The sequence below is a fragment of the Vulpes vulpes genome, chromosome 14 (assembly GCF_048418805.1).
Source record: "Vulpes vulpes isolate BD-2025 chromosome 14, VulVul3, whole genome shotgun sequence".
NCBI classification, from domain to species: Eukaryota; Metazoa; Chordata; class Mammalia; order Carnivora; family Canidae; genus Vulpes; species Vulpes vulpes.
Window position 1 is genome coordinate 56,917,427 of NC_132793.1, and position 21,134 is coordinate 56,938,560.

The window sequence follows — 21,134 nt, forward strand, 5'->3', positions numbered from 1 at the left end:
ATGAATAATCTTATCCAAGTTTTTATTGTGGGCCTATCTGTAAAATACGATAATTTTTTACTATGAATATAGTTTTTCCATTTATACATATGGTTGGGTAGCTGATACCTAAGCCAGGCTGTTTTGCTAGCGTGAACTAAAAACCAAGTAATTACAGAGCTGAATTTGTTTTCTTTGTAAATGTAGCCAGGTTTCCTATAAAATGAAATATTTTTCTCTGATTTTCCTTTCTTTTTTTCTTCTTATCCCTCTTTGTAATATAAATTGACGAAAATGGGTACTTTTCCTGAATGGAGTTCTCTGTATGAGATATAATTCTATTTATTTTGCATATAAACTTGTTTTATATATAGTGGTCATATTCTTCCAAAGTTTAAAACAAGTGCCATAATTAGTCCTTTATAACAAATAATCATATTTTTAAACTATTAAAAGTACTTTTTTTGTTTTTTTTTTTCATTTAAGTTTGATCTGCTGTCATATAACACCCAGTGTACATTTTAATACAAATCCCTCAAATACACACTTTATGCACACACACAAAACAGATTTTCACTCCAGGTTTATAACTGGAATGTTGTATCCTACCAAAATCTTTTTTTTTTTTTTTTTTTTAATTTGAAATAAGACCACTAGATGGTGCTCCGTATCATGAATATCTGAGAAATGACTGGCTTTAAAAGAACAAAAGTCTTGAACCTAGTGTTACCAAGGCAACCTGTGCAGCTTGGTCTGGTAGCTTTCCCTTGTGTTCCCCCCAACCCACCCCACCTTCTTTCTCTCCCTCCTCTATCCATGGATTTTCGTTATGCCTGTTAGGAAAAAAAATGCATTATATATCATTTTGGAGTAACCACTATGTGCTATTTTATTTGAGGATAATCCAATGGAAGTTTTGGGCACAATCTCAAGTAGCTTGTAAGCTTATTTAGGATATAAGTCGTAAAGGAAAAAAAATACAGAAGCATAAAATAGCCTGTTACGGTTTGCTTAAGGAGGCATCATATCCTGAATTAGCAGAAAACCCATATTAGTAATATTAGTAACACGGGACAATTTACTTAATCTCCCTAGCGTTCATTTTCTCAGATGTCTGGGTTAAACTAGGTGACCCCAATGACTCCATCCAAAATGATACGACATTTCTAATCTCTAGAATTATATGCAAGGTTATGTTGGGCCACAGTCGTCAAAAAAAAACTGTGAATGATAGAAAGTTACAGCGCATATTTCAAAAGGCAAAGTCTGAAGAAGAAGATTGAGAGGAATCTGAGATTGACTAATACCTGGACATGTGTAGACCTGAAGTGTGTTTGTTCAGCTGAGAGGTTTCAGGTGCTCACATAGGAAAGTGTACTGTGTACACTGGGGAGATTTATGCTCCCTCCCAAGTACTTGGAGATGAAGCATGACCTTAAGATTTACAGCAATAAAATAAAAATATAAATGTTTAGATGAACTTTCCACTAAAGTCCTTTGAAATTGTGGTGTCTGCTAAACTAAAATGGCAAAAGTGTAATTATGGTGTATATTCCGATGAAAAAGGGTGGAACTCGTCTTTATCAATGTGGTTTCTAACGATGCTCTGCATCAGAATCACCTGTGTGGTTTGTGGAAACGGTATATACTCAAAACCTACTAAATTAGAACCTCTGGGCGAGTTCTGAAAATTTTCTTTTTTGACGAGGTCTTTAGAAAATTCTCAGGGGCATCATAAATTGAGAAGCACCTGCTGTTACATACAAGAGGGCATTAATAATTTGAATAAAAAATGTATAATGGGTAGAAGAAGGGTCTGAAAACAGGATATTCTGTTTCTAAAGAGAAGATAGAGCCTTGAAAAGACCATACACTGAGACAATAAGACAAAGGACTCATGGCTCTTTTGTCTCTATATGTCATTAAATTTCAGAAAAGTAGAATTTGATTAAATTTTTGTCCTCCGGTATGTGGCCCAAATCAGTATTGTATCCTGTTTAGGCTATTGTTTAGTAAGTATTTAAATGACTTAATGAAGAAGGAGAAATGTACTACACAGAATTTATAACAAAAAAATAAGGGAACCTCATGGGAAGCCATTATAATAGCTCACTTTAAGTTCAAATGTCACATTCTCAGATAGTAACCTCCTCATCTATAACAATCTACACTCCAGCCTTCCCTCGTATATGTTACTTTTTTTAAAAAAAAATACTTATTTACTCATGAGAGACGCAAAAAGAGAGAGGCAGAGACACAGGCAGAGGGAGAAGCAGGCTCCATGCAGGGAGCCGGACGTGGGACTTGATCCCGGATCCTGGGATCACACCCTGAGCCGAAGGCAGATGCTCAATTGCTAAACCACCCAGGAGTCCCGATAGATGCAAATTTCTAATAAAATTTTAGCAAGTCAGATCTAACAAAAGAAGGGCACCTGGGTGGCTCAGTGGGTTAAGGCTCTGCTTTGGGCTCAGGTCATGATCTCAGGGCCCTGGGTTGGAGCCCTGCATCAGGCTCCTGGCTCAGGGGGAGGCTGCTTCTCCCTCTCCCTTCCCCTGCTTTTTCGCTCTCTTCCCTCTTGCTCATTTTCTCAAATAAATTTAAAAAATCTAAAAAAAAAAAAATCTAACAAAAGAATAGGATATGATGGCAAATAGGATTTATCCTTGGAAAACCAGATTGATTTAACATTTAAAAAAATCAATGTAAACTTCAGGGTGCCTGGCTTGCTCAGTCCAAAGACCATGTGACTTGATCTTGGGGTGGTGTTTCAACCCTACTTTGGAAGTAGAGCTCACACACAAACATACACATACACAGTGTCGATGTAAATTATTATGTCCAAACGCAAAAAAGAAAAATCGTATGTTTGACTTAATAGAACCAAAAAAAAAAAAAAAAAAGCACTTGATCAAATAGAACATCCTTACCTGACAAAAATTGTTAGCAAATGAGGAATAAAAGGAAACCTTTCCATCTTAATAAAGAACATCTGCAAAATCCTAGAACTACCATCTCACTGATTAGTAAAAGATGAATGTTTTCTTCCAAAGATCAGAAAAGAGAAAAAGGTGTCTGTTTGCACTATTTATTTTAAACATTGTATTGAAGTTTTTGTCCAGTGCAACAAGGCAAGGAAACAAAAAGTCATCTAGGTTGGAAAGTAAGAAAAAATAATTTTTTTTCTATTTTTCCATTTTCTGTATATTCATCTATATACAAAAGCAATTTTTTCAAAAAGAAAATACAAAACAACCTAAGTGTTCAGTAAGTTTATTAGCAAGTTTTCAGCTTCAGTATACAAACACCAAATGTGTTTCTGTATGCTAGCAAGGAATAATGAGAAATTGAAACAAAAAGACTTAAAATAGCATCAGGAAATAAGAGATAAATCTACAAAAAATAAAGTTGTATCCTGAATACTATAAAACATTGCTGAAAGAATTAAAGATTTAATTGATTGATTTATATACCATTTTCTTAGGTCATAATACTTCCAGCAAAGCCCTAGAGATCTAGTGTATGGCAATTACACTGCAGTTACCCAGACTATATTATATACATCATTTTTTTAAAAAAAGATTTTATTTATTTATTCATGAGAGACATACAGAGAGAGAGAGAGAGAGGAAGAGACACAGGCAGAGGGAGAAGCAGTCTCCATGCAGGGAGCCCAACTTGGGACTCGATCCCGGGATTCCAGGATCACACTCTGGGCCGAAGGCAGGCGCTAAACCATTGAGCCACCCAGGAATCTCCATATATATTCATTTTTAAATCACTTTTATTTTTAGAAGAGTTTTAGCAAGATATAAAAATTGAGATGATACCAAGTTCTGATACACCCTACAGACTTTCTTCTTGTTAACGTGTTATATTAATATATATAATAATATAATATATATATATGACCTAAAATGAGCCAATACTGATAAATTATTATTAACTAAAATCCATACATTATTCAGGTTTCCTTAGTTTTTACCTAACAACATTCAAAATGACAATTCCATCCAGGATGTCACATTACTGTTAGTATTTGTGTCTCATCTCCTTGGTCTCCTCTAGACTGAAAGCTTTCAGACTTGCCTTGTTTTTGATGACATTGGCAGTTTTGAAGAGTACCAGCCAGATAATGTAGGAAGCCTTCCCTAGGGATTTGTTGATTTTCTTTTAGGATTAGCCTGAGTTTATGGGTTTTTGAGAAAGATTACAGAAGCATAGTGCCGTTTTCAATCCTATCGTAAGAAGAGCACATCCTAATAACATGCTTTATTACTGTTGATGTTAGCATTCATTATCTAGCCAGGATAATGTGTGTCATGTTTCTCCTTTATCACCGTAATCTTTGGAAAAAAAAAAAAGTCACTGTGTGCAGGCTCCACTTAAGGAATGAGGAGTTGTGTTTCCACTTCCTTCAGGGATAAGTAACTGCATAAATTATTTGGAATTCCATGCAAAGTTCTCTTCTCTCCACTTACTTGTTTATGCAATCATTTATTTTGGTTTTGACTCATGGCTATATGTTCTATACATGGGGTCATAATTTAATACTACTTCATTAATTTTGTTGCACAAATTGTTTTGGCTTTGGCTATTGGGAGCTCTTTCATTTGGACCCTGCCTCCTTTGATACTCCCTCATTATTGCAGCATTTACTTTCTTTTCTTTTTTTTTTTTTTTTTTGGCACTTCCATATTTTATGCTGCTAGAAGATGTTCAGGCTTTATCTTATATATTCTCTGTCTCAGTCCTAGATTGAGCCATTTCTCCAATAACCATGGTTTCTTTTCATGGAGAATAGTATTAGAAACCAAGATATAAACATTAGGTATACTTAGTGCTACTTGTATATCATTACTTCTATACCTTGCAGCTCACAGAGCAAAGAAATAAATGCATATTTTAAACTGTACATGTATTTCTACATGTATTCATTTGTTTCTACATTAAGTTAAACATGAGTTCATATTGATGTTTCTAACTCTATCAGCGCCATTTGGACTATTCTTTCCTTTTTCTCTTGTCTGTAACCTCCCATTGCAGTGGGAACCTGGCTCCCACCATCCTCTAAGTTAGATTTCAATTCATATACATGTATAGTACTTTTACAATTGTTAAACCACAATGCAGGGGAAACAATTTTATAAACTGCAGGACATTGCTTTTATACAGTTCCTTTGTCTTTGGTCTTGCAGTCACCAATAATTCCCAAAGTTTCTTTGGAAACCCATCCCTTCAGTGAGGCTATTGCCTAGACTTGTAATATCGTTAGATTGTATTGTCACAGTCTGAATTTCATCCTGAGGTTCTCCAACCTTCTAAATGATTTTTTAAATTTGCATAATTTGGGTTCATTTTTTTAAAATTAATTTATTTTTTCAATTTGTTTTTTGAAGTAAAGTTCCATGGGTTTTCACAAATACAGTGTCATGCATCCATCATTAGAGTAGCATACAGAATTTTGCTACTTCAGAAAGTCCCCTTTCATCTACTCAACCTCCCCTCTCTCAAAACCCCTGGTAAAAACTATTTACTATCATTATAGTTTTAGCTTTTCCAGGATATCATACAAATGGAATTATATAACATAGAACCTTTAACCTCTTTCACTTAGCAATATGCATTTAAGATTTATATACGTTTTGGCATTTGATAGTTCATTAACTTTAATAATAATATTTCATTGTTTATTTTCTCACTTATTGAAGGATATCTTGGTTGTTTCCAATTTGAGAGGATTATGAATAAAGTTAAATGTAATTTTGCAATGCATGTTATTCTGTAGACATAAATTTTCAAAAAGTTGGGTAAATATCTGAAAGCACAATTGCTGGATTACATGTTAAGATTATGTCTATCTTTGTCAGAAACTGCTAAACTGTCTTCGAGTGCCTATACCATTTTGTATTCCAACTAGCAAATAATGAGAATTTCTATTGCCCCATTGTTATTTTTTTGGATTTTAGTTATACCTACAGGTGTGTGTAGTGGTATTCATAATGTCTCTAATTTGATATTTTCCTGATGAAAAAGAATCATAAGTATCTTTTCATATACCTACTTGCCATCTATATATCTTTTATGGTGAGGGGTCTTTTCAGTTCTCTTGTCTATTTTTTAATTAGGTTTTTGTTATTGTTGAGTTTTAAGCACTCTGCATATTTTGGATACAAATCATTACTCTAATAGATGATTTGCATGTATCTTTCCCCCAGAGTGTGGCTTATCTTTGCCTTCTCTTAACAGTGTCTTTTTGTATAACAATTTCTTCTTAAAGTTTTCATAAAGTTCAACTTGTCAGTGTTTCCTTTCATGGATGAAGGTCTGGCTGGGAGTTAGGCAGTGTTTAATGTTCATTTTAGTTATAGATACCAGAGTCTTCAAATTGCTTGAATGTCCTTGTTTTGGCTTCCTCTCTTGTCTTTGAGACTTTGCTATGTACCGTTAGTGAAAAAGACCACGTATTACAACTCTTTCATTTGTAATACACTGTTGTTTTACTGGAGGCTTGTTGGCACAGTGGTAGGACATAGGTGAGGTTGAACATTCTAAAGTATTCTGGTTTGGTGGGTCTGTGTGTTGGGGCTGTAGCCTTCACAAATGTTTCTGTTACTTCTCCAGGGATAAATAACTTTTCTCTCCTATCATGTTCCAAATGCAGTTTTTGGAAGGCCTGTTCTCTTTTTGGTTTTGTTTTTATTTTATTTTATTTTATTTTATTTTATTTTATTTTTATTTATTTATTTATTTATTTATTTATTTATTTATTGCCCTTTTAAGTAAGACATGAAGTCTGGAAAGGGCTGGAGTGAGGAAGAATTATCATCCTATACCTGGGATGGTTTTCAGAAATCTGTTCCAATGAAGTCCTTTTGTTCTGGACAAATCTGCTTGTGCTTCACAGTAGTCACTCTTGAATCCTTGAATCCTAACTGTGAAACCATGGTGAGGTCCTAAATGGAAAGCCCAGATTAAGTGTGGACACATCTTCTCACCCCCAGTAAGAATGGAGACCCTAGAAATGTTTCACTCTCGTTGAGTTCTGGTAACTTTCCAAAATCATTATTTAAATATCCCTACCAGTTGAAGGCCTAAGTGGCTTCTGCTGAGTGGATCTTGGTTGGATGTGCATCTTTCTGGCTGTCCACGTCCCTCTGGATAGAGGTGGCCTTAGGCTCTATGATCTGTTTTCTGATGGATCCACAAAGCCATTGATTTTCAGCTTCTGCAGTTTTTTGATTTAAGGATGAGACTAATAATTCCAAACTCTTTACAGTTGGAGCTGAAACTGGAACTTCTCCTTTTATTCCTTTTTCAATAAATATTTTTTTTAAAATCTATTTTGTGCATAAAACTCTTAAGCACTGAGGATACAAAGGCAAACAATTGTACTTTTATAGACCCTGGTTAAAAAAAAAGTCACACGTATCTAATCAATCTTTATATTTATAATAATAAATAATAACAAAAGATAAATATAATGAAGGAAAGACAAGGGATGCTTTGAGAATGCATATTAAGGTAACCTGCATAACAGCTATGCTATAGTATCAAGAAATTCAATCAAATTAAGTTACCGAATTGCCATAATTATAAGATACCTACATGTATCTAAGAATTTTTTTTTAGCAGCAATTAGGTGAGAGAAGAAAGGATTTGATATCTGTATTTATTCAAGATAATTTCTTTAATGAGTATTAGGCTCATTAAATTCTTGCAATTTTTGGAATATAAAATAATATAGGAGAACAATGTCAAATGCTCAGTTAAAAACATCTAATTTACTGTAAAGAGTATATCAGCTTAATTCTTTTTAAGGAATCAAAATGAACATTTTTGAGTTGAGAACTGCTAATGGAGATGAAGTAAAACGTGTTTTCTTTAAGGACAAAGCAGTTTTTTGTAAACAGTTTTTAGCAGTAGCTTTTAAAAAGCCTGTTATGCATTAGAAAAGTAAATTGCATTATTCAAAAATGTTAGGCATTTCCCAGAACAACTGAACACAAAACCATAATCAACAATTTCATCTACAATTATTCATAAAAATAGATTTTAATAGATGGCAGGATTCTTGGGTGGGTCTGGATATAGAATGCTCTATTTAAAGGTTAAACTGGAATTTTTAAAGCAGCATTTGGTCCTTGACTATTAAGCTACTGACAATGGAGCCAGCATTTCTTCACTAGGTTTACAAGTATTTACTGAGTCCTCACTATTTGCCTAGCCCCTGGGTGGTCATTTTGGCATATACCAGAAAACAAGTTTATGGTTCCTATGTTCTAATAAAACACTGTATTCGGAGAAAATATGTACAATTCAGGAAATTCAGTAATAGATACTTAAATGCTAAATTGTTGGAGATAATAAGTTCAAAATGAGTTTAGAGAATAATTAATGAAGGAAGGCTTCAAGACTAGAATTGTCAAAAAGGTTTGATTGAGGAGGGAGGACGTGTGCCCATTTCACATGAAATTGCTTGGATCACCAGAAGAGAAGACAAGACGTTATTCAAGGCAAGGATCCAGTCTGTCTGGATGTTGAGCTAAGATAAATGATCTCTGAAACCATTAGGCTAGGACCTGGGAGGGCCTGAATGGTCTGCATCACGGAACAGGGAATCACTCCAAGGCTTTATTTTGTTTCCCAGGCTAGAAACTACTCAGAGGAGACATGTGTAGACTCATTGATCATTTTGACTCTAGCAGATAAGTCTAATCCAAAACATTGCCAAGAACAGTGACCCTGCTGGTTGATGACATTTACTTGGGTGATTTAGTTTCTTATGTTTAAGTAAATAGACATTTCAATAAATAAAATGTTTGTAATCCCACAGGTAAGGAATCTTTATCTCATCTTTAATTAGATCACATAGCTCTACTTTTGTTTTTACTCTTTTGGTGGCCCCCCAAAATGGAGTATCAAAACAAGGTATTGACTGAATTTTAGCATGGGAATTATTATTTTTTTTTTTGTAAATTTATTTTTTATTGGTGTTCAATTTGCCAACATTTAGAATAACACCCAGTGCTCATCCCATCAAGTGCCCCCTTCAGTGCCTGTTACCCAGTCACCCCACCCCCCGCCCACCTCCCCTTCTCCCACCCCCTAGTTTCTTTCCCAGAGTTAGGAGTAGCATGGGAATTATAAGGAAGGGCACTGGTTCTCATAAACCCCTTAGGCAAATTATTGGTAAATAATTCGTAAAATGTTTAGTCTGTGCCAGCCTTTGTGAGAGAATGGCGGTGTTCTGGTAGATTATGTGAAGTAAGAGCCTCTTTTTTATTCCCTCCAGAGTGCTACAGACCTGTGTGAACCACAGGCATTTAAGCACACTATATGTTAACCACAAAAGAACACACGTCCCTACAGAAATGCAATTTAGGTTTGAAAACTAACACAAATATCCAGCTCAAACTCTCCATGGAGTCCTTTTCTGGTTTTTGGTACAAAGTCTCTGAGTACAGAATGAAACAGAAAGCCATGCTGAGAGGGGGACCGGAAGATCAAGCTGCCAGCAGAAAAGGATATTTGAGCGCCTCATGGAAGGGAGAAGATTAAAACTCCAGCTTTCTCATGGGTGACAAGGGTGCAGATTGCTGCCTCACCCACCGCTCAGTGTTGTTGGGGGCTGATAACAAGGCAGGATAAAGCCAATGTAATAAAGCCTTTTCTCCAAGTTGCTCACAAAACCAGCTGGGCCCAAAGAGCTGGCCACAGAGCTGTGCTACTTAGAGCTTGTTTCCTTTTGTTGGTTTTCTTTAAATTTCAGTTGTCAGCGAAGCAGACCTTTGACCTTTGGCCCTGCAAGCCATCCTGAAGAATGCAGGAATGGGCATGGACCAGTGGGCTCCTCTTCCTTAATCTTAAGCATAATACATATGTCCTCACCAGAGGTGACATAAAAATACCACGAAACTCTTCCAGAGGCCTCATATCAAGGAGCAGAATTGACATTACACATGAATCAGATTTTCCTGGTATCACCTGGTTCCCTGCAAAATGGAGTCTACGATTCTTTTTTAAAAACTAGGATTCATGTGTAAAGTTCCTGTAATTGATATGATACTTTGCAGGCATTCAAGTGAACCAGCTCTCCTTATCCTGGAATATAGTAGTACTTTCTGAGATTTAACTCAGTAAGCAAAGATACAGAACAGAACTCCTAGTGATCCGGGCCAGGTCCAGGGTCCTGGAGGGGAATCCCACAGGAGCAGACAAGGCGGTTCTTGGTTTCATGCAGAAAGGAAATCAAATGTGAGCTAGTAGGGAGGTGAAAACAGAATTTATTGAAAATAGAGATACAGACTTGGAAAGGAACAGGAGTCTTGTCTTTGGCGGGGGTGGTGGTGGTGGGGGGGGGTTTATTGAGGACAGTAGTCTGCTGTACCTGTCCCCTCTGGCATCCAGGAACCAGTTAGAACAAACACAAGGGCCCACGTATTATTCTTTGGAGCCAGAGGGCCTTGGTCTGGAATACTCCAAGGGGATAGCTTCCTCAGGTCATTCTCACCTGGTCCGTCCTTATATGAGATTCTAGAGAAATCAATATCTCCTTATCCTTTACTAGGAAGACCTATGCTATTTGCATTACAAAGCACGTGTAAAGTGGGGTGGGGTACAGGTCCTAGCAAGAATCCAAGCAGAAAAAGGAGCAAAAGCAAATTTTTATGGAGTCCTTCAGGTTCCCTGTCTCAATAGTAAGGAATATTTGCGTGGCAAAATGATAGATAATGCACGTATCTTATCTGTATCTGGAATGATAATAAAAGTGATTCTCTACTATGTTCTGGTACAGGCAGACAGGGGAACCAAAAAGTGGGCAAGACCCTCAGCTCGCAGTTCTGTAAGTCCCGACTTTGAACAGTGGCATCAAGAATTTTCATATATAAATTTCTTAAATGATAATTTTTTTTTTACAATGTGACATACATATGGAAAAACTTCAGGGAATACCAAGGAAATATAATACAAATATTAACATTTAATTAATTATCTAAATTGCAAATGCCGAGGCTGATTTTTCTCCTATCTATATTTATAAAATGGTACCGTACTCTATATAAGCTCCTAGGGAAGTTCATGAATCATCATGAAGTTTCAAGAAAAGCAAACATCATGTCCTTAAAATTTCACATATGTTATAGGAGTCAACATTATTCAGGAGGAGTTCATGGACTCCAATATATGCAAAACAGAAAAATAATAAATACTGAGAGAAGGAATATATAATGCTAGGTAGATATCGATGGCTGTAGCGTTATTGTGTTTTTTTGACTTCTGTCCTCTGTAATACTTCCTTAAACTCTCTTCCCATTTTAAATTTTCCCCTTTCCTTCCCCAAAAGCATAGAAGCTAGGAGTATGGTACTGTTTAATCATATGTAGTCTTCTGTGTGCTGCTGATAGTGAATATGAAAGTCCTATTTAATATAGGTTAAATATTTCATGATCACTGACTACTAGTTGATACTAGCAAATATCTCTACCTTCAGATCGTAACTGTTTTCTTTCCTCTTGCTGCCTTTAAAATTCTCTTGATCACTGCTTTTTGCCATCTTAATTATTGTGTGACTTGGTGTGGACCTCCTTGGGTTGATTTTGTTGGGGATTATCTGCCTCCTGGACCTGGTTTGTTTCCTTCCCTGGATTAAGGGAGTGTCCGGCTATGATTTCAAATAAATTTTCTGCCCCCTTTTCTCCTTCTGGAATGTCTACAGTGTGAACGTTATTAGGCTTGATGGTGTTGCTGAGTTGCCTTCATCTGTTCTCAGTTTTTATCATTCTTTTATTTTTCTCCTGGTCAGTGTGAATGCTCCCCATCACTCTGTCCTCCAAGTTGCTGGTCTCTTCTGCTTCCTCTAAACTGGGGATTCCTTCTAGTGTATATTTTATTTCAGTTACTGAGTTCTTCATCTCTGTTTGGTTCTTTTTAACTTCCTCTATCTCTTTGTTGAAGGTCTCACTGAGGTCCTCCACTTTTTTTCTCAAGTGCAATGAGTATCTTTATGACCATCACTTTAAATTCTCTATCAGGCATATTGAACTTAAAAATGTTTTGGTTTTTTGCTTAAACCAGGTCATAAGCCATAACCTTAGTAGTTGACAAAATAGTATTGTTATCCAAGAGGTGACTTCTCTGACTTTGCAAATAATAGAATAAGAGGACAGTATAATTTAACTCGAATTTTTTTTGACCTATTTGTATTTCTTTACTGTTTGCCTTATATAAGAATAATAGCTTTTCAAAAAGAGAAAATAGTTCTGAATTTATACTTGCTATATCTACAGTTGTCTTTGATCTTGCAGGTAAATCTATATAAATCCCTGTAAAGAGAAAAATAACTTTTGGTTTTAATGAGCCTAAAATATAACTCATATATTAAAATAACACATGAATGATTATAAATGTTATTTATTTAAGAATGTTTATGGTTTTGTCTATTTCATCCTGGATTAATAATAAAATCTGGTTGGGCTGATACTTCTTTTCTCCGTATAATTGTGAGGTTTCTGTATTAGTGCTTTCAGTATGCAAAAGAAAATACTTAACAACCAGAGTCTAAGTTGTAGGCAACAGGAGCTACTCTAGAGCTTTTAAATAGAAACAGATTTCGCAGAGGGAGAATTAATGTCTTACAAAATTATTGGAGGGACTGTGTGAATGGCTCTGGATACCAGGAATGTCTTTTTAAACAAGATCACTGAAGTGCTTACGGTAAAAACGCTGCCTCTGGTAAGGTGGAGAATCAGGGGATTGCCTTGGAAATTGTTAGATCCAAGAAGTCACTGTCTTAGTTTTGATCTAGGATGGGAACTCATCTCCCAACCCTGCCCCCTCCACTGCATCTGCTTCTTGAAACTCACGATGCCCACGTAGAAACAACTATCTGTCATTACAAACCACTGGACTGCCTCCGCAATATCACTTGGGAGCAGCAATCACCAGAGAGAAAAAGATGGTCTCTGCTCAATTCCGCCTTCTAAATGGAGCTGCAAGGAAGTGTGGACATTTAGTTTTTAGCCTTACAGATTCTTTAGTACAGGAAAATGCACTAGAGGAAATTGAAATGGTTGTTGAATGCCCTGCCATATCCACGGCTTACATATTTGCCAGTCTCTGCTAATGTTTTAATATGTTAAGGCCTCCAAGAGAGCACATAGTAATCAGGTCAAACTGTTATTCTGATGCAGTGTGAATTCCTTAAGCGAAGTGATTTTATGTTGTTTGTGGAGCCTTAGAATGTCCAGTGGGACTTGGTAGCGTAATGGCAAATACAAATTAAAAATAGAAGGGTTAGTTTTCCTTTTGGAAAATAAAGAGAGGGTGCCTGAGTCATTGAAGCATCCAACTCTGGATTTTGGCTCAGGTCATCATCTCAGGGTTGTGAGGTCAGGCCCTGCATTGCCCTCCATGCTGGGCGTGGAGCCTGGTTATGATGCTCTCTCTTCCTCTTCCTCTGCCCCTCCCCCACCCTAAAAAAAAAAAGAAAAAAAGAAAAGAATGGGAAGGACTTCTTTTTCCTCCCCTTTCCCAGAGCATTTACTTTAAAAAACCTGTAATTGTAAGTTCTTTTTCTGTCTCTTCGAAATGTATATATATTTTTTTCAAAAGCAAAATAAGCTCCTTGTCAGTTTAATAATACGAAAATGTATTTTTCAAGGACCTGAGAACTAGCTCTTTAGAAAGTAAACACTTAAGAAAGATAGCACCTCTATCTCTTAGTTTCTGTGGGAATATATTTTTTTAATTTAGTTGTTCATTCTTCATATAGTACGCCCAATATGTTTTCTTATAAATTGTGTTTGTTCCATGAGCATTTAAATAGTAATCCCCAAGCTCTGTTCAAATTAGTTTAATTCAAATCACTCCATTTTATTTCACTTTTACCTTACTTTTACTAATGTATCATTAGTCTATGGTTGCACATTTTGTTATTTCCATGCCATGCCCCTTACCCTAAGTATTAAATTTCCTGAAACTGAATCCCTACCTGGTTAACAATTCTCCACTCATCTCAAGGCAATCTCACTAAAACTATTTGCTTTCTGGTATTTATGTATGTATGATTGTTCCCAGGGGTCATCACAAAAAACTTTCTAACCCCATAGATTCACCTTTTGTGTGTTGTATGCTTTTTAAAAAGATGTCAGATCTAAGACTAGTATGTTCACGAATTGGTTTTGGTCAAGCTGATGATATTGCTAAAGAACCAACCAATGAAGGGCTCCTGGGTGGCTCAGTCAAGCAAGCCTCTGCCTTTAGCTCAAGTCATGATCCTGGGGGTCCTGGGATCCAGCTCCATGTTGGGAATCCTTGCTCACCAGGAAGTCTGCTTCTCCCTCACCCTTTGCCCCTCCACCCACTTGTGCGTGCTCTCTCTTTCAAATAAATAAAATCTTAAAAAAAAAAAAACACAACAAAACAAAGAAATATAGTCAGTTCACTAGAAATTATGGTTTGGATCCTGGAAAGATCATTGATTTTAAAAAGAAAATATCAGTTTCTCAAGGAAATAGGAGATCAAACTGTGTTCTGACAAAGGGTCTAGGGAGGATTAGCAAATAGGTCAGGGATGGAACTCAGAGAATGGGCCAGTAACATGAAGAGCTGAGACTGTTCTAAAGACATTTCTAGCTTTTGGTAAGAAAGGTTCTTAAAAGTATTTGCTTTCTTTTTGATCCACAGATAGTGTAGGTCTTCCATAATTAGTTCCATTCCCAGAGTTATATTCTTAGGAAAACTTTATGAATTACATTCTTCCTGAGACTCCTTGATAGAGATGAATGCAATTTCTGTGAGACTGAGAAGGTCAAGCCCCTGTGGTAAGTCTGTTTAGAAGGTTAAGAAGGTCCATCACTACCCTAGTCCCCTCCAGGTGCTGGGTAGAACTGGGAGCATTTTCACATTAGAAACGAAGCTACTCTGGAAAGCTGTGTGGAGGTTCCTCAAAGAGTTAAAAATAGAGATACATTGTGACCCAGCAATTGCACTGCTGGGGATTTACCCCAAGATACAGATGCAGTGAAACACTGGGACACCTGCACCCCAATGTTGACAGCAGCAATGTCCACAGTAGCCAAACTGTGGAAGGAGCCTTGGTGTCCATCGAAAGGTGAATGGATAATGAAGATGTGGTCTATGTATACAATGGAATATTACTCAGCCATTAGAAATGACAAATACCCACCATTTGCTTCGACATGAATGGAACTGGAGGGTATTATGCTGAGTGAAGTAAGTCAATCTGAGAAGGACAAACATATGGTTTCACTCATACGGGAAATATAAGAAATGGTGAAAGGGATTATAGGGGAAAGGAGAGAAAATGAGTGGGAAAAAAATCAGAGTAACAAAACATGAGAGATTCCTAACTCTGGGAAACGAAAAGAGGGAGGTGGGCAGGGGGATGGGGTGACTGGGTGATGGGCTCTGAGCGGGGGCACTTGATGGGATAAGCACTGGGTGTTATAATACTATGTGTTGGCAAATAGAACTCCAATAAAAAAAAATATACAAAAACCCCAAACACTGGAAATCAAGGAAGTCCTTTGTGGAATATAGCCTGGAAATTGGTTTCTCTTGGTCTTCTTAAGGCTGCAGAGTACTTTTATTTTTAATACAGCAAGGATATCTTGACGGTGAAATATGAATTAGTGTATCATGGGAAGAGATAAACAAAGAGAAGGAAGGGAAATAAGAAATACAGACAAGTTGCTCCTGAGGCCCTGCCAATCTTTGCATTCAGAGTTTGACTAACTCAAGACTCCATCACAGAACAGGACCTATACACTCTGGGGCAGGGTAGTGGTTTTTTTTGTGTGTGTGTTTTGTGTGTGTGTGTGTGTTTTAACAATTCTCTTGTCTGCATTTAATTTGTAAGCCTTCTAGTATGTCTGATCATTACCAAGGAAATCAGGAAAAAGTATTTTGCATCCAATTTGGGTTAGAGTATGAAAGAATGACACTGTTTGGGTTCTTACAATTTTCATGAAAGGGTGTGATGCTAAGTTTAATCAGGCTAAGCAGACGTGTAAATCCTTTAATCCATTCTGAGTTGATTTTTTTTTTTTGTGTGTGTGTGTGTGTGTGTGTATGGTGTGAGATAAGTGTCCAGTTTCCCAACACCATTTATTGAAGAAAGTGTCCTTTCACCATTTTATTTTTTCTCTCCTTTGTCCTCAGTTAATTGATCATATATATGTGGGTTTATTCATGGGACTCTGTTCTGTTTTGTTAATATATGCATTTTTTAAAATAAATTACACATGTAACATTGTATAAATTTAAGGTATACAGTGTGCTACTTTGATATATTCATGTATTATAATATGACCAGCATTGTGGTAATATTTATGACATTACGTAATAATAGTATAATAATCTATATTCATTATAGTGTGTGTTATATCTCTATGGCTTATTTGCTACTCATAATGTTTATACCTTTAAACACTATCAATCTTATCTCTCCAGTCTCCATCTTCTGGTAAACATATCACACAGTACTTCCTTTTCTCTGACTTACCTTAACAATGTGATCAAGGCAAATGGCAAGATACCCACCTTTCTTATGGCTGAGTAATATTCCATTGTGTGTGTGTGTTATGTGTGTGTATGTGTGTATATAAATGTATACACACACATCTTTTTGATGCACTGATGGGTTATTTTCATATCTCAGCTGGGAATAATGCTGTAATAAACATGAGGGTGCATATATCTTTTCGAAATCCTGTTTTCATTTTTTTTAGCTATATACCCAAGAGTGGAATTGCCAGATCATATGGTAGACTTACTTTTATTTTTTTGAAGAATGTGCATATTGTTTTCCATGGTGTTTAGGTCAATTTACATTCCCACTAATATGTGTAAGCCTTGCTTTTCACCATTTCCTCACCAGCACTGGTTGTTCTTGACTTCTTCATGATAGACACTCGAACTAGTGTGAGGTGAAAATCTCATTATGGTATTGATTGACATTTTCCTGATGATTAGAGATAGTGAGCATCTGTTCATATGTCTTTTGGCCTTTTTGAGGTCCTCTTTGGGAAATGTTTTGGTTTTTTTGCCGATTTTTCTTTTATCTTTAATTTTTTTTTTTTTTAAGATTTTACTTATTTATTTCAGAGACACAGAGTAAGAGAGAGAGAGCACATAGGCCAGGGGGACAGGAAGAGGGAAAAGCAGACTCCCCTCTGATCACAGAGCCCAATGTCCCAATGTGATATGGGATCTTGATCCCAGGATGCTGGAATCAGGATCACAACTTGAGCTGAAGGCACTTAACTGAGCCACTCAGGTGCCCTGTCTTCTGCCATTTTTTTTTCTGCCATTTTAAAAATCAGAAACCTTTTAAGTTCCATGAGTTTTCCACAACCCCTTATGTGATATATAATTTGGGAAAATTTTCTTTTATTTGGTAGGTTATCTTTCCTGCCAAATTGTTTTTCTGTGCAGAAGTTTTTGAGTTTGATGTATTCCCAATTTGTTGATTTTTTTTTGCTTTCATTATTTGTACTTTTGGTGTCATGTCCAAAAAGAATCATTGCTGAGACCAGTACTGATAAACTTTTTTCTTTTCTTTTCTCCTAGGAGTTTTATGGTATCATTTTTGAGGTTATCTTTTTGATCCATTTTAAGTTAATATTTATGAGTGGTCTGAGATGGGGTCCAATTTCATTGTTCTGTATGTGTTTCTTCTGTTTTCTCAATCATTTGTAGAAGAGATTATCCTTTCATCCTTGGGTCCCTAATCACTTAATAGTTGACCTCATGTGCTACAATTTAATTCTGGGCTTCTGTTCTGTTAATCTATAGGTCTATTCTTGTGCCAGGACCTTATAACTATGTTTTTGTAACTATGACTTTGTAATGTAGTTTGAGATCAGGAACTGTGATACCTCCAGCTTTGTTCTTTTTTCTTAGGATTTTATTGACTCTTTAGGGTCGTCTCTAGTTCCATACAAATTTTAGAATTGTTTCTTCCATTTCTATAAAGAATGACTTTGACATTTTGATGGGGATTGTATTGAATCTGTAGATGGCTTTGGGTAGTATGGTCATTTTTACAAATGGATTCTTATTGTCATGAACAAAGGATGTAAAAATATGGAATTTTCCACAAATTTGCATGTCCTTCTTGCACATGCTAATTTCTCTGTATCATTCCAATTTTATGTATGTGCTGCCAAAGCAGGCACTGGGGATCTTATATAAAGCATACTTCTTATAGTATGTCCAGTAATGGAGGCTCTAAAAATTACGGCTGTCGTTAGTCCATAAGGAATCTTTACCTGAATTTAACAAAGCTCATGGACAAGGCCCTAAGCCAAGGTGCCTGGTTCTGCATGTGGAAAGTGAGCTGTATTTTACATTTACATATTCATTTTTCCAGGTAGTTGAGTACAATGCATAACCTAAAAAACGCCAGGTATAATCCTTACTAATTCTTCTATTTTTATTCAACTCCAGGCCAAATATAAAAGGTTGGCAATATAATTTTAACAGAATGGGCTATAGATACACTCCTTTTGGTATTGTCCCAAAATCTTGCCTTGTTTAAAAATCATGGCTCGTTTGCATAAGGAAAAATAATTCATAGGAAAATTATAACCTTTGTTGTAATCTGCACACCTTCAAAAGCAATAAAAATAAGCTGCTATGAAACAGGATAAGTGGAAGCTCTAAGAGAGAAGTATTAAGGCTTTTGTATATTTCTTACATACCTACTTAATAATTACTATGTTGAACTGGAATGATGTATGTAATTTCCTGCTTACTCCCAAACACTATCTTAAAAGGCAAGGAAAATAAGTTTCATCCTTGAATTCCAAGCAAAAAAACACAGTGCCACATAGTTGGCATTTAATGAATGCATAATGCTTATTCTTCACTGTTTTACTTCCTTTAGGAATACAAGTGCAAAGGATCTGAGATAAAAATTTTGAAATAGCAACATGTTGATTCTTTCTAGTGAGACAAACATAGAAGGATGGTTTTCTGTATTTATCTATTTCTTTCTAAGACTACTATAGCTTGGTAGCATACCTTTATAAAAAATTACACCTTACAATACTGGTATTAACTATTTTAATTAATAATTCAATTTTAAAACCCAAGCTCTTTTACTTTACCTTTTTTCCTATTATACTCCCAGACTTTGAGGAAATAGTGTCAAGTTTCGTCAGTCATTACTAATTACAGTTGATCCTTGAACAACACGACAGTTAGGGGCTTTGACCCCCCCCCCCCGAGGGGTCATGTATACCTTTGACTTCTCAAAAACTTATAATAGCTTTTGTTGACCAGAAGCCTTACCTATAACGTAAATAGTTGATTAACATGTATTTTGTATATGTATAACATCCTGTATTCTTACAAAAAGGTTAGTGAGAGAAAAGAAAATGTTATTAAGAAAATCATAAGGAGGAGAAAATACATTTACAGTACTGTACTATATTAAAAACAAGCTGAGTGTAACTGGGCCCATGCAGTTCAAACCCATGTTGTTCAAGGGTCAACCGTATATGATATTAATTCGGTACTTAAGGACTCTGAGCTCAGATTTGTATTTCTTTATGTGGGAAATATAGGAGAATATACTTTGACTTGCAATTGTATTGCACTTGTGGATCTTCTACATAAATGCAATGCATAATTATTCGTTGTACTAGTATTCACTAAATATCTCTGGTAACCTAGCTCTAAGATAAAATACAACCTGACAAGTTGTAGCTTGGTTTGGAAATAGGAAAATGGACTTGAAATTGTCTAGCATAGAATTAAACATTGGAAGAAACAACAGACCGTATTCAAAGTATGATTGTATTTAGCACATGTTTCACATAATTGCACTTTGTCCAGTGTTGCCCTTAACATTTACATAATGTAGGTGGTGGTCATTTGTTTTCCTTTTGAACTCATTAAAATATTCTTCTGTGAAGGACCTCATAGGAACTTTAAAAAAAATATAATATAGTAAAAATAGACTATAAAATGCTTAATCTTATTTTATTCCAGAAGTACCATGATCTCAAGGCAACAATTTGAAGTGATCCAATAAAATAAAACTCATTTCTCCTCTTCTATTTAGGTTTAGTGCCTATAATAGGAAGACACTTTTTGTAGCATTGCCATTGAAATCTACCAGGTTTAGATTCTTTCTACTTGCAAGAGAGCTTCGTTGTGGGTGATAAAGAATCAAGTAGAAAATACGGAGGCTTGGATAAGAAACTCTCTGGTGATTTAGCACAAGTGAACATTTTTGTTTTGGGACTGAAGTAAACTCCTTTTATCAATTTTGAAGAAATGCTTATAGTGTAAATAGGTCATTCGCAATTCTTCAAACATGAGCTTTCCAAAATGAGCTTGGAAATGGTCTATATTTAAATCTAAAAAGAACCCATGACGAAATGATACTAACTATAGAGCTTCCAATGTTTTATGTCATTTATAGAGAAAAATATAAAGCTGTCCCTGACTTCCTCTGGTAATTAGTGCCTCTTTTATGGTAGCATAAAATGCTCTAATGGTAATGTTGTGTGAAGTCATTTGGTTTTTATCAACTACTGAAATTAAATGTTGTCACTAAAAATAGTGAGATATATAGGTGTGTCAGACTTTCAGGGTGCAGCAGTTTGGCATATGTCTGCCTGAACCAGGCTTTCTTTTGAGGTTCAGATTGAAGGCCTGCCCTGGTAGTTTCATCCCTCATACTAAGGGAAAGTTATTGACTGCTATTCATTCCGTTGCTTTTACGGAGGTAACAGAGAATGTCTGAAAGAAAGGAGATCAAAGTTGAGGAATGAGGAAGGAAGTAGGGAGTCACTTGAATATTTTTTTATTTATTCTACATTACTTTTATCTTGCAACAAAGATTAATCTAGTACATTTTTCCTAAATGTAATAGCTGAATCCATCCTTTTAATAAGCTTTTTCCTAAGCAAGAGAATTTTCAATTCTATTTTTACATGATGGTGAAAAGACCAATGCTAGAGAAGAACAACAAAGCAAACTAAAGGACAAGAGGGAAAGAAAAGAGAAATAGAGTGAAGGGTTTTCTTCAAGCTTCTGTGTTGATGGAGATGGTGAGGTTCTCTCTGCTGTTTTTCAGCACAGGTTGTCTGTTAACTTCTTTTACTGCCACTGTTCTT

The 21,134-nt window shown here is 35.9% G+C and overlaps 1 pseudogene; it reads right to left on the reverse strand.

Annotated features, from left to right (window-relative positions):
* Positions 1–18,084: 18,084 nt before the first annotated feature.
* LOC112915652 (U6 spliceosomal RNA) lies at positions 18,085–18,182 on the reverse strand (annotated as a pseudogene).
* Positions 18,183–21,134: the final 2,952 nt, after the last annotated feature.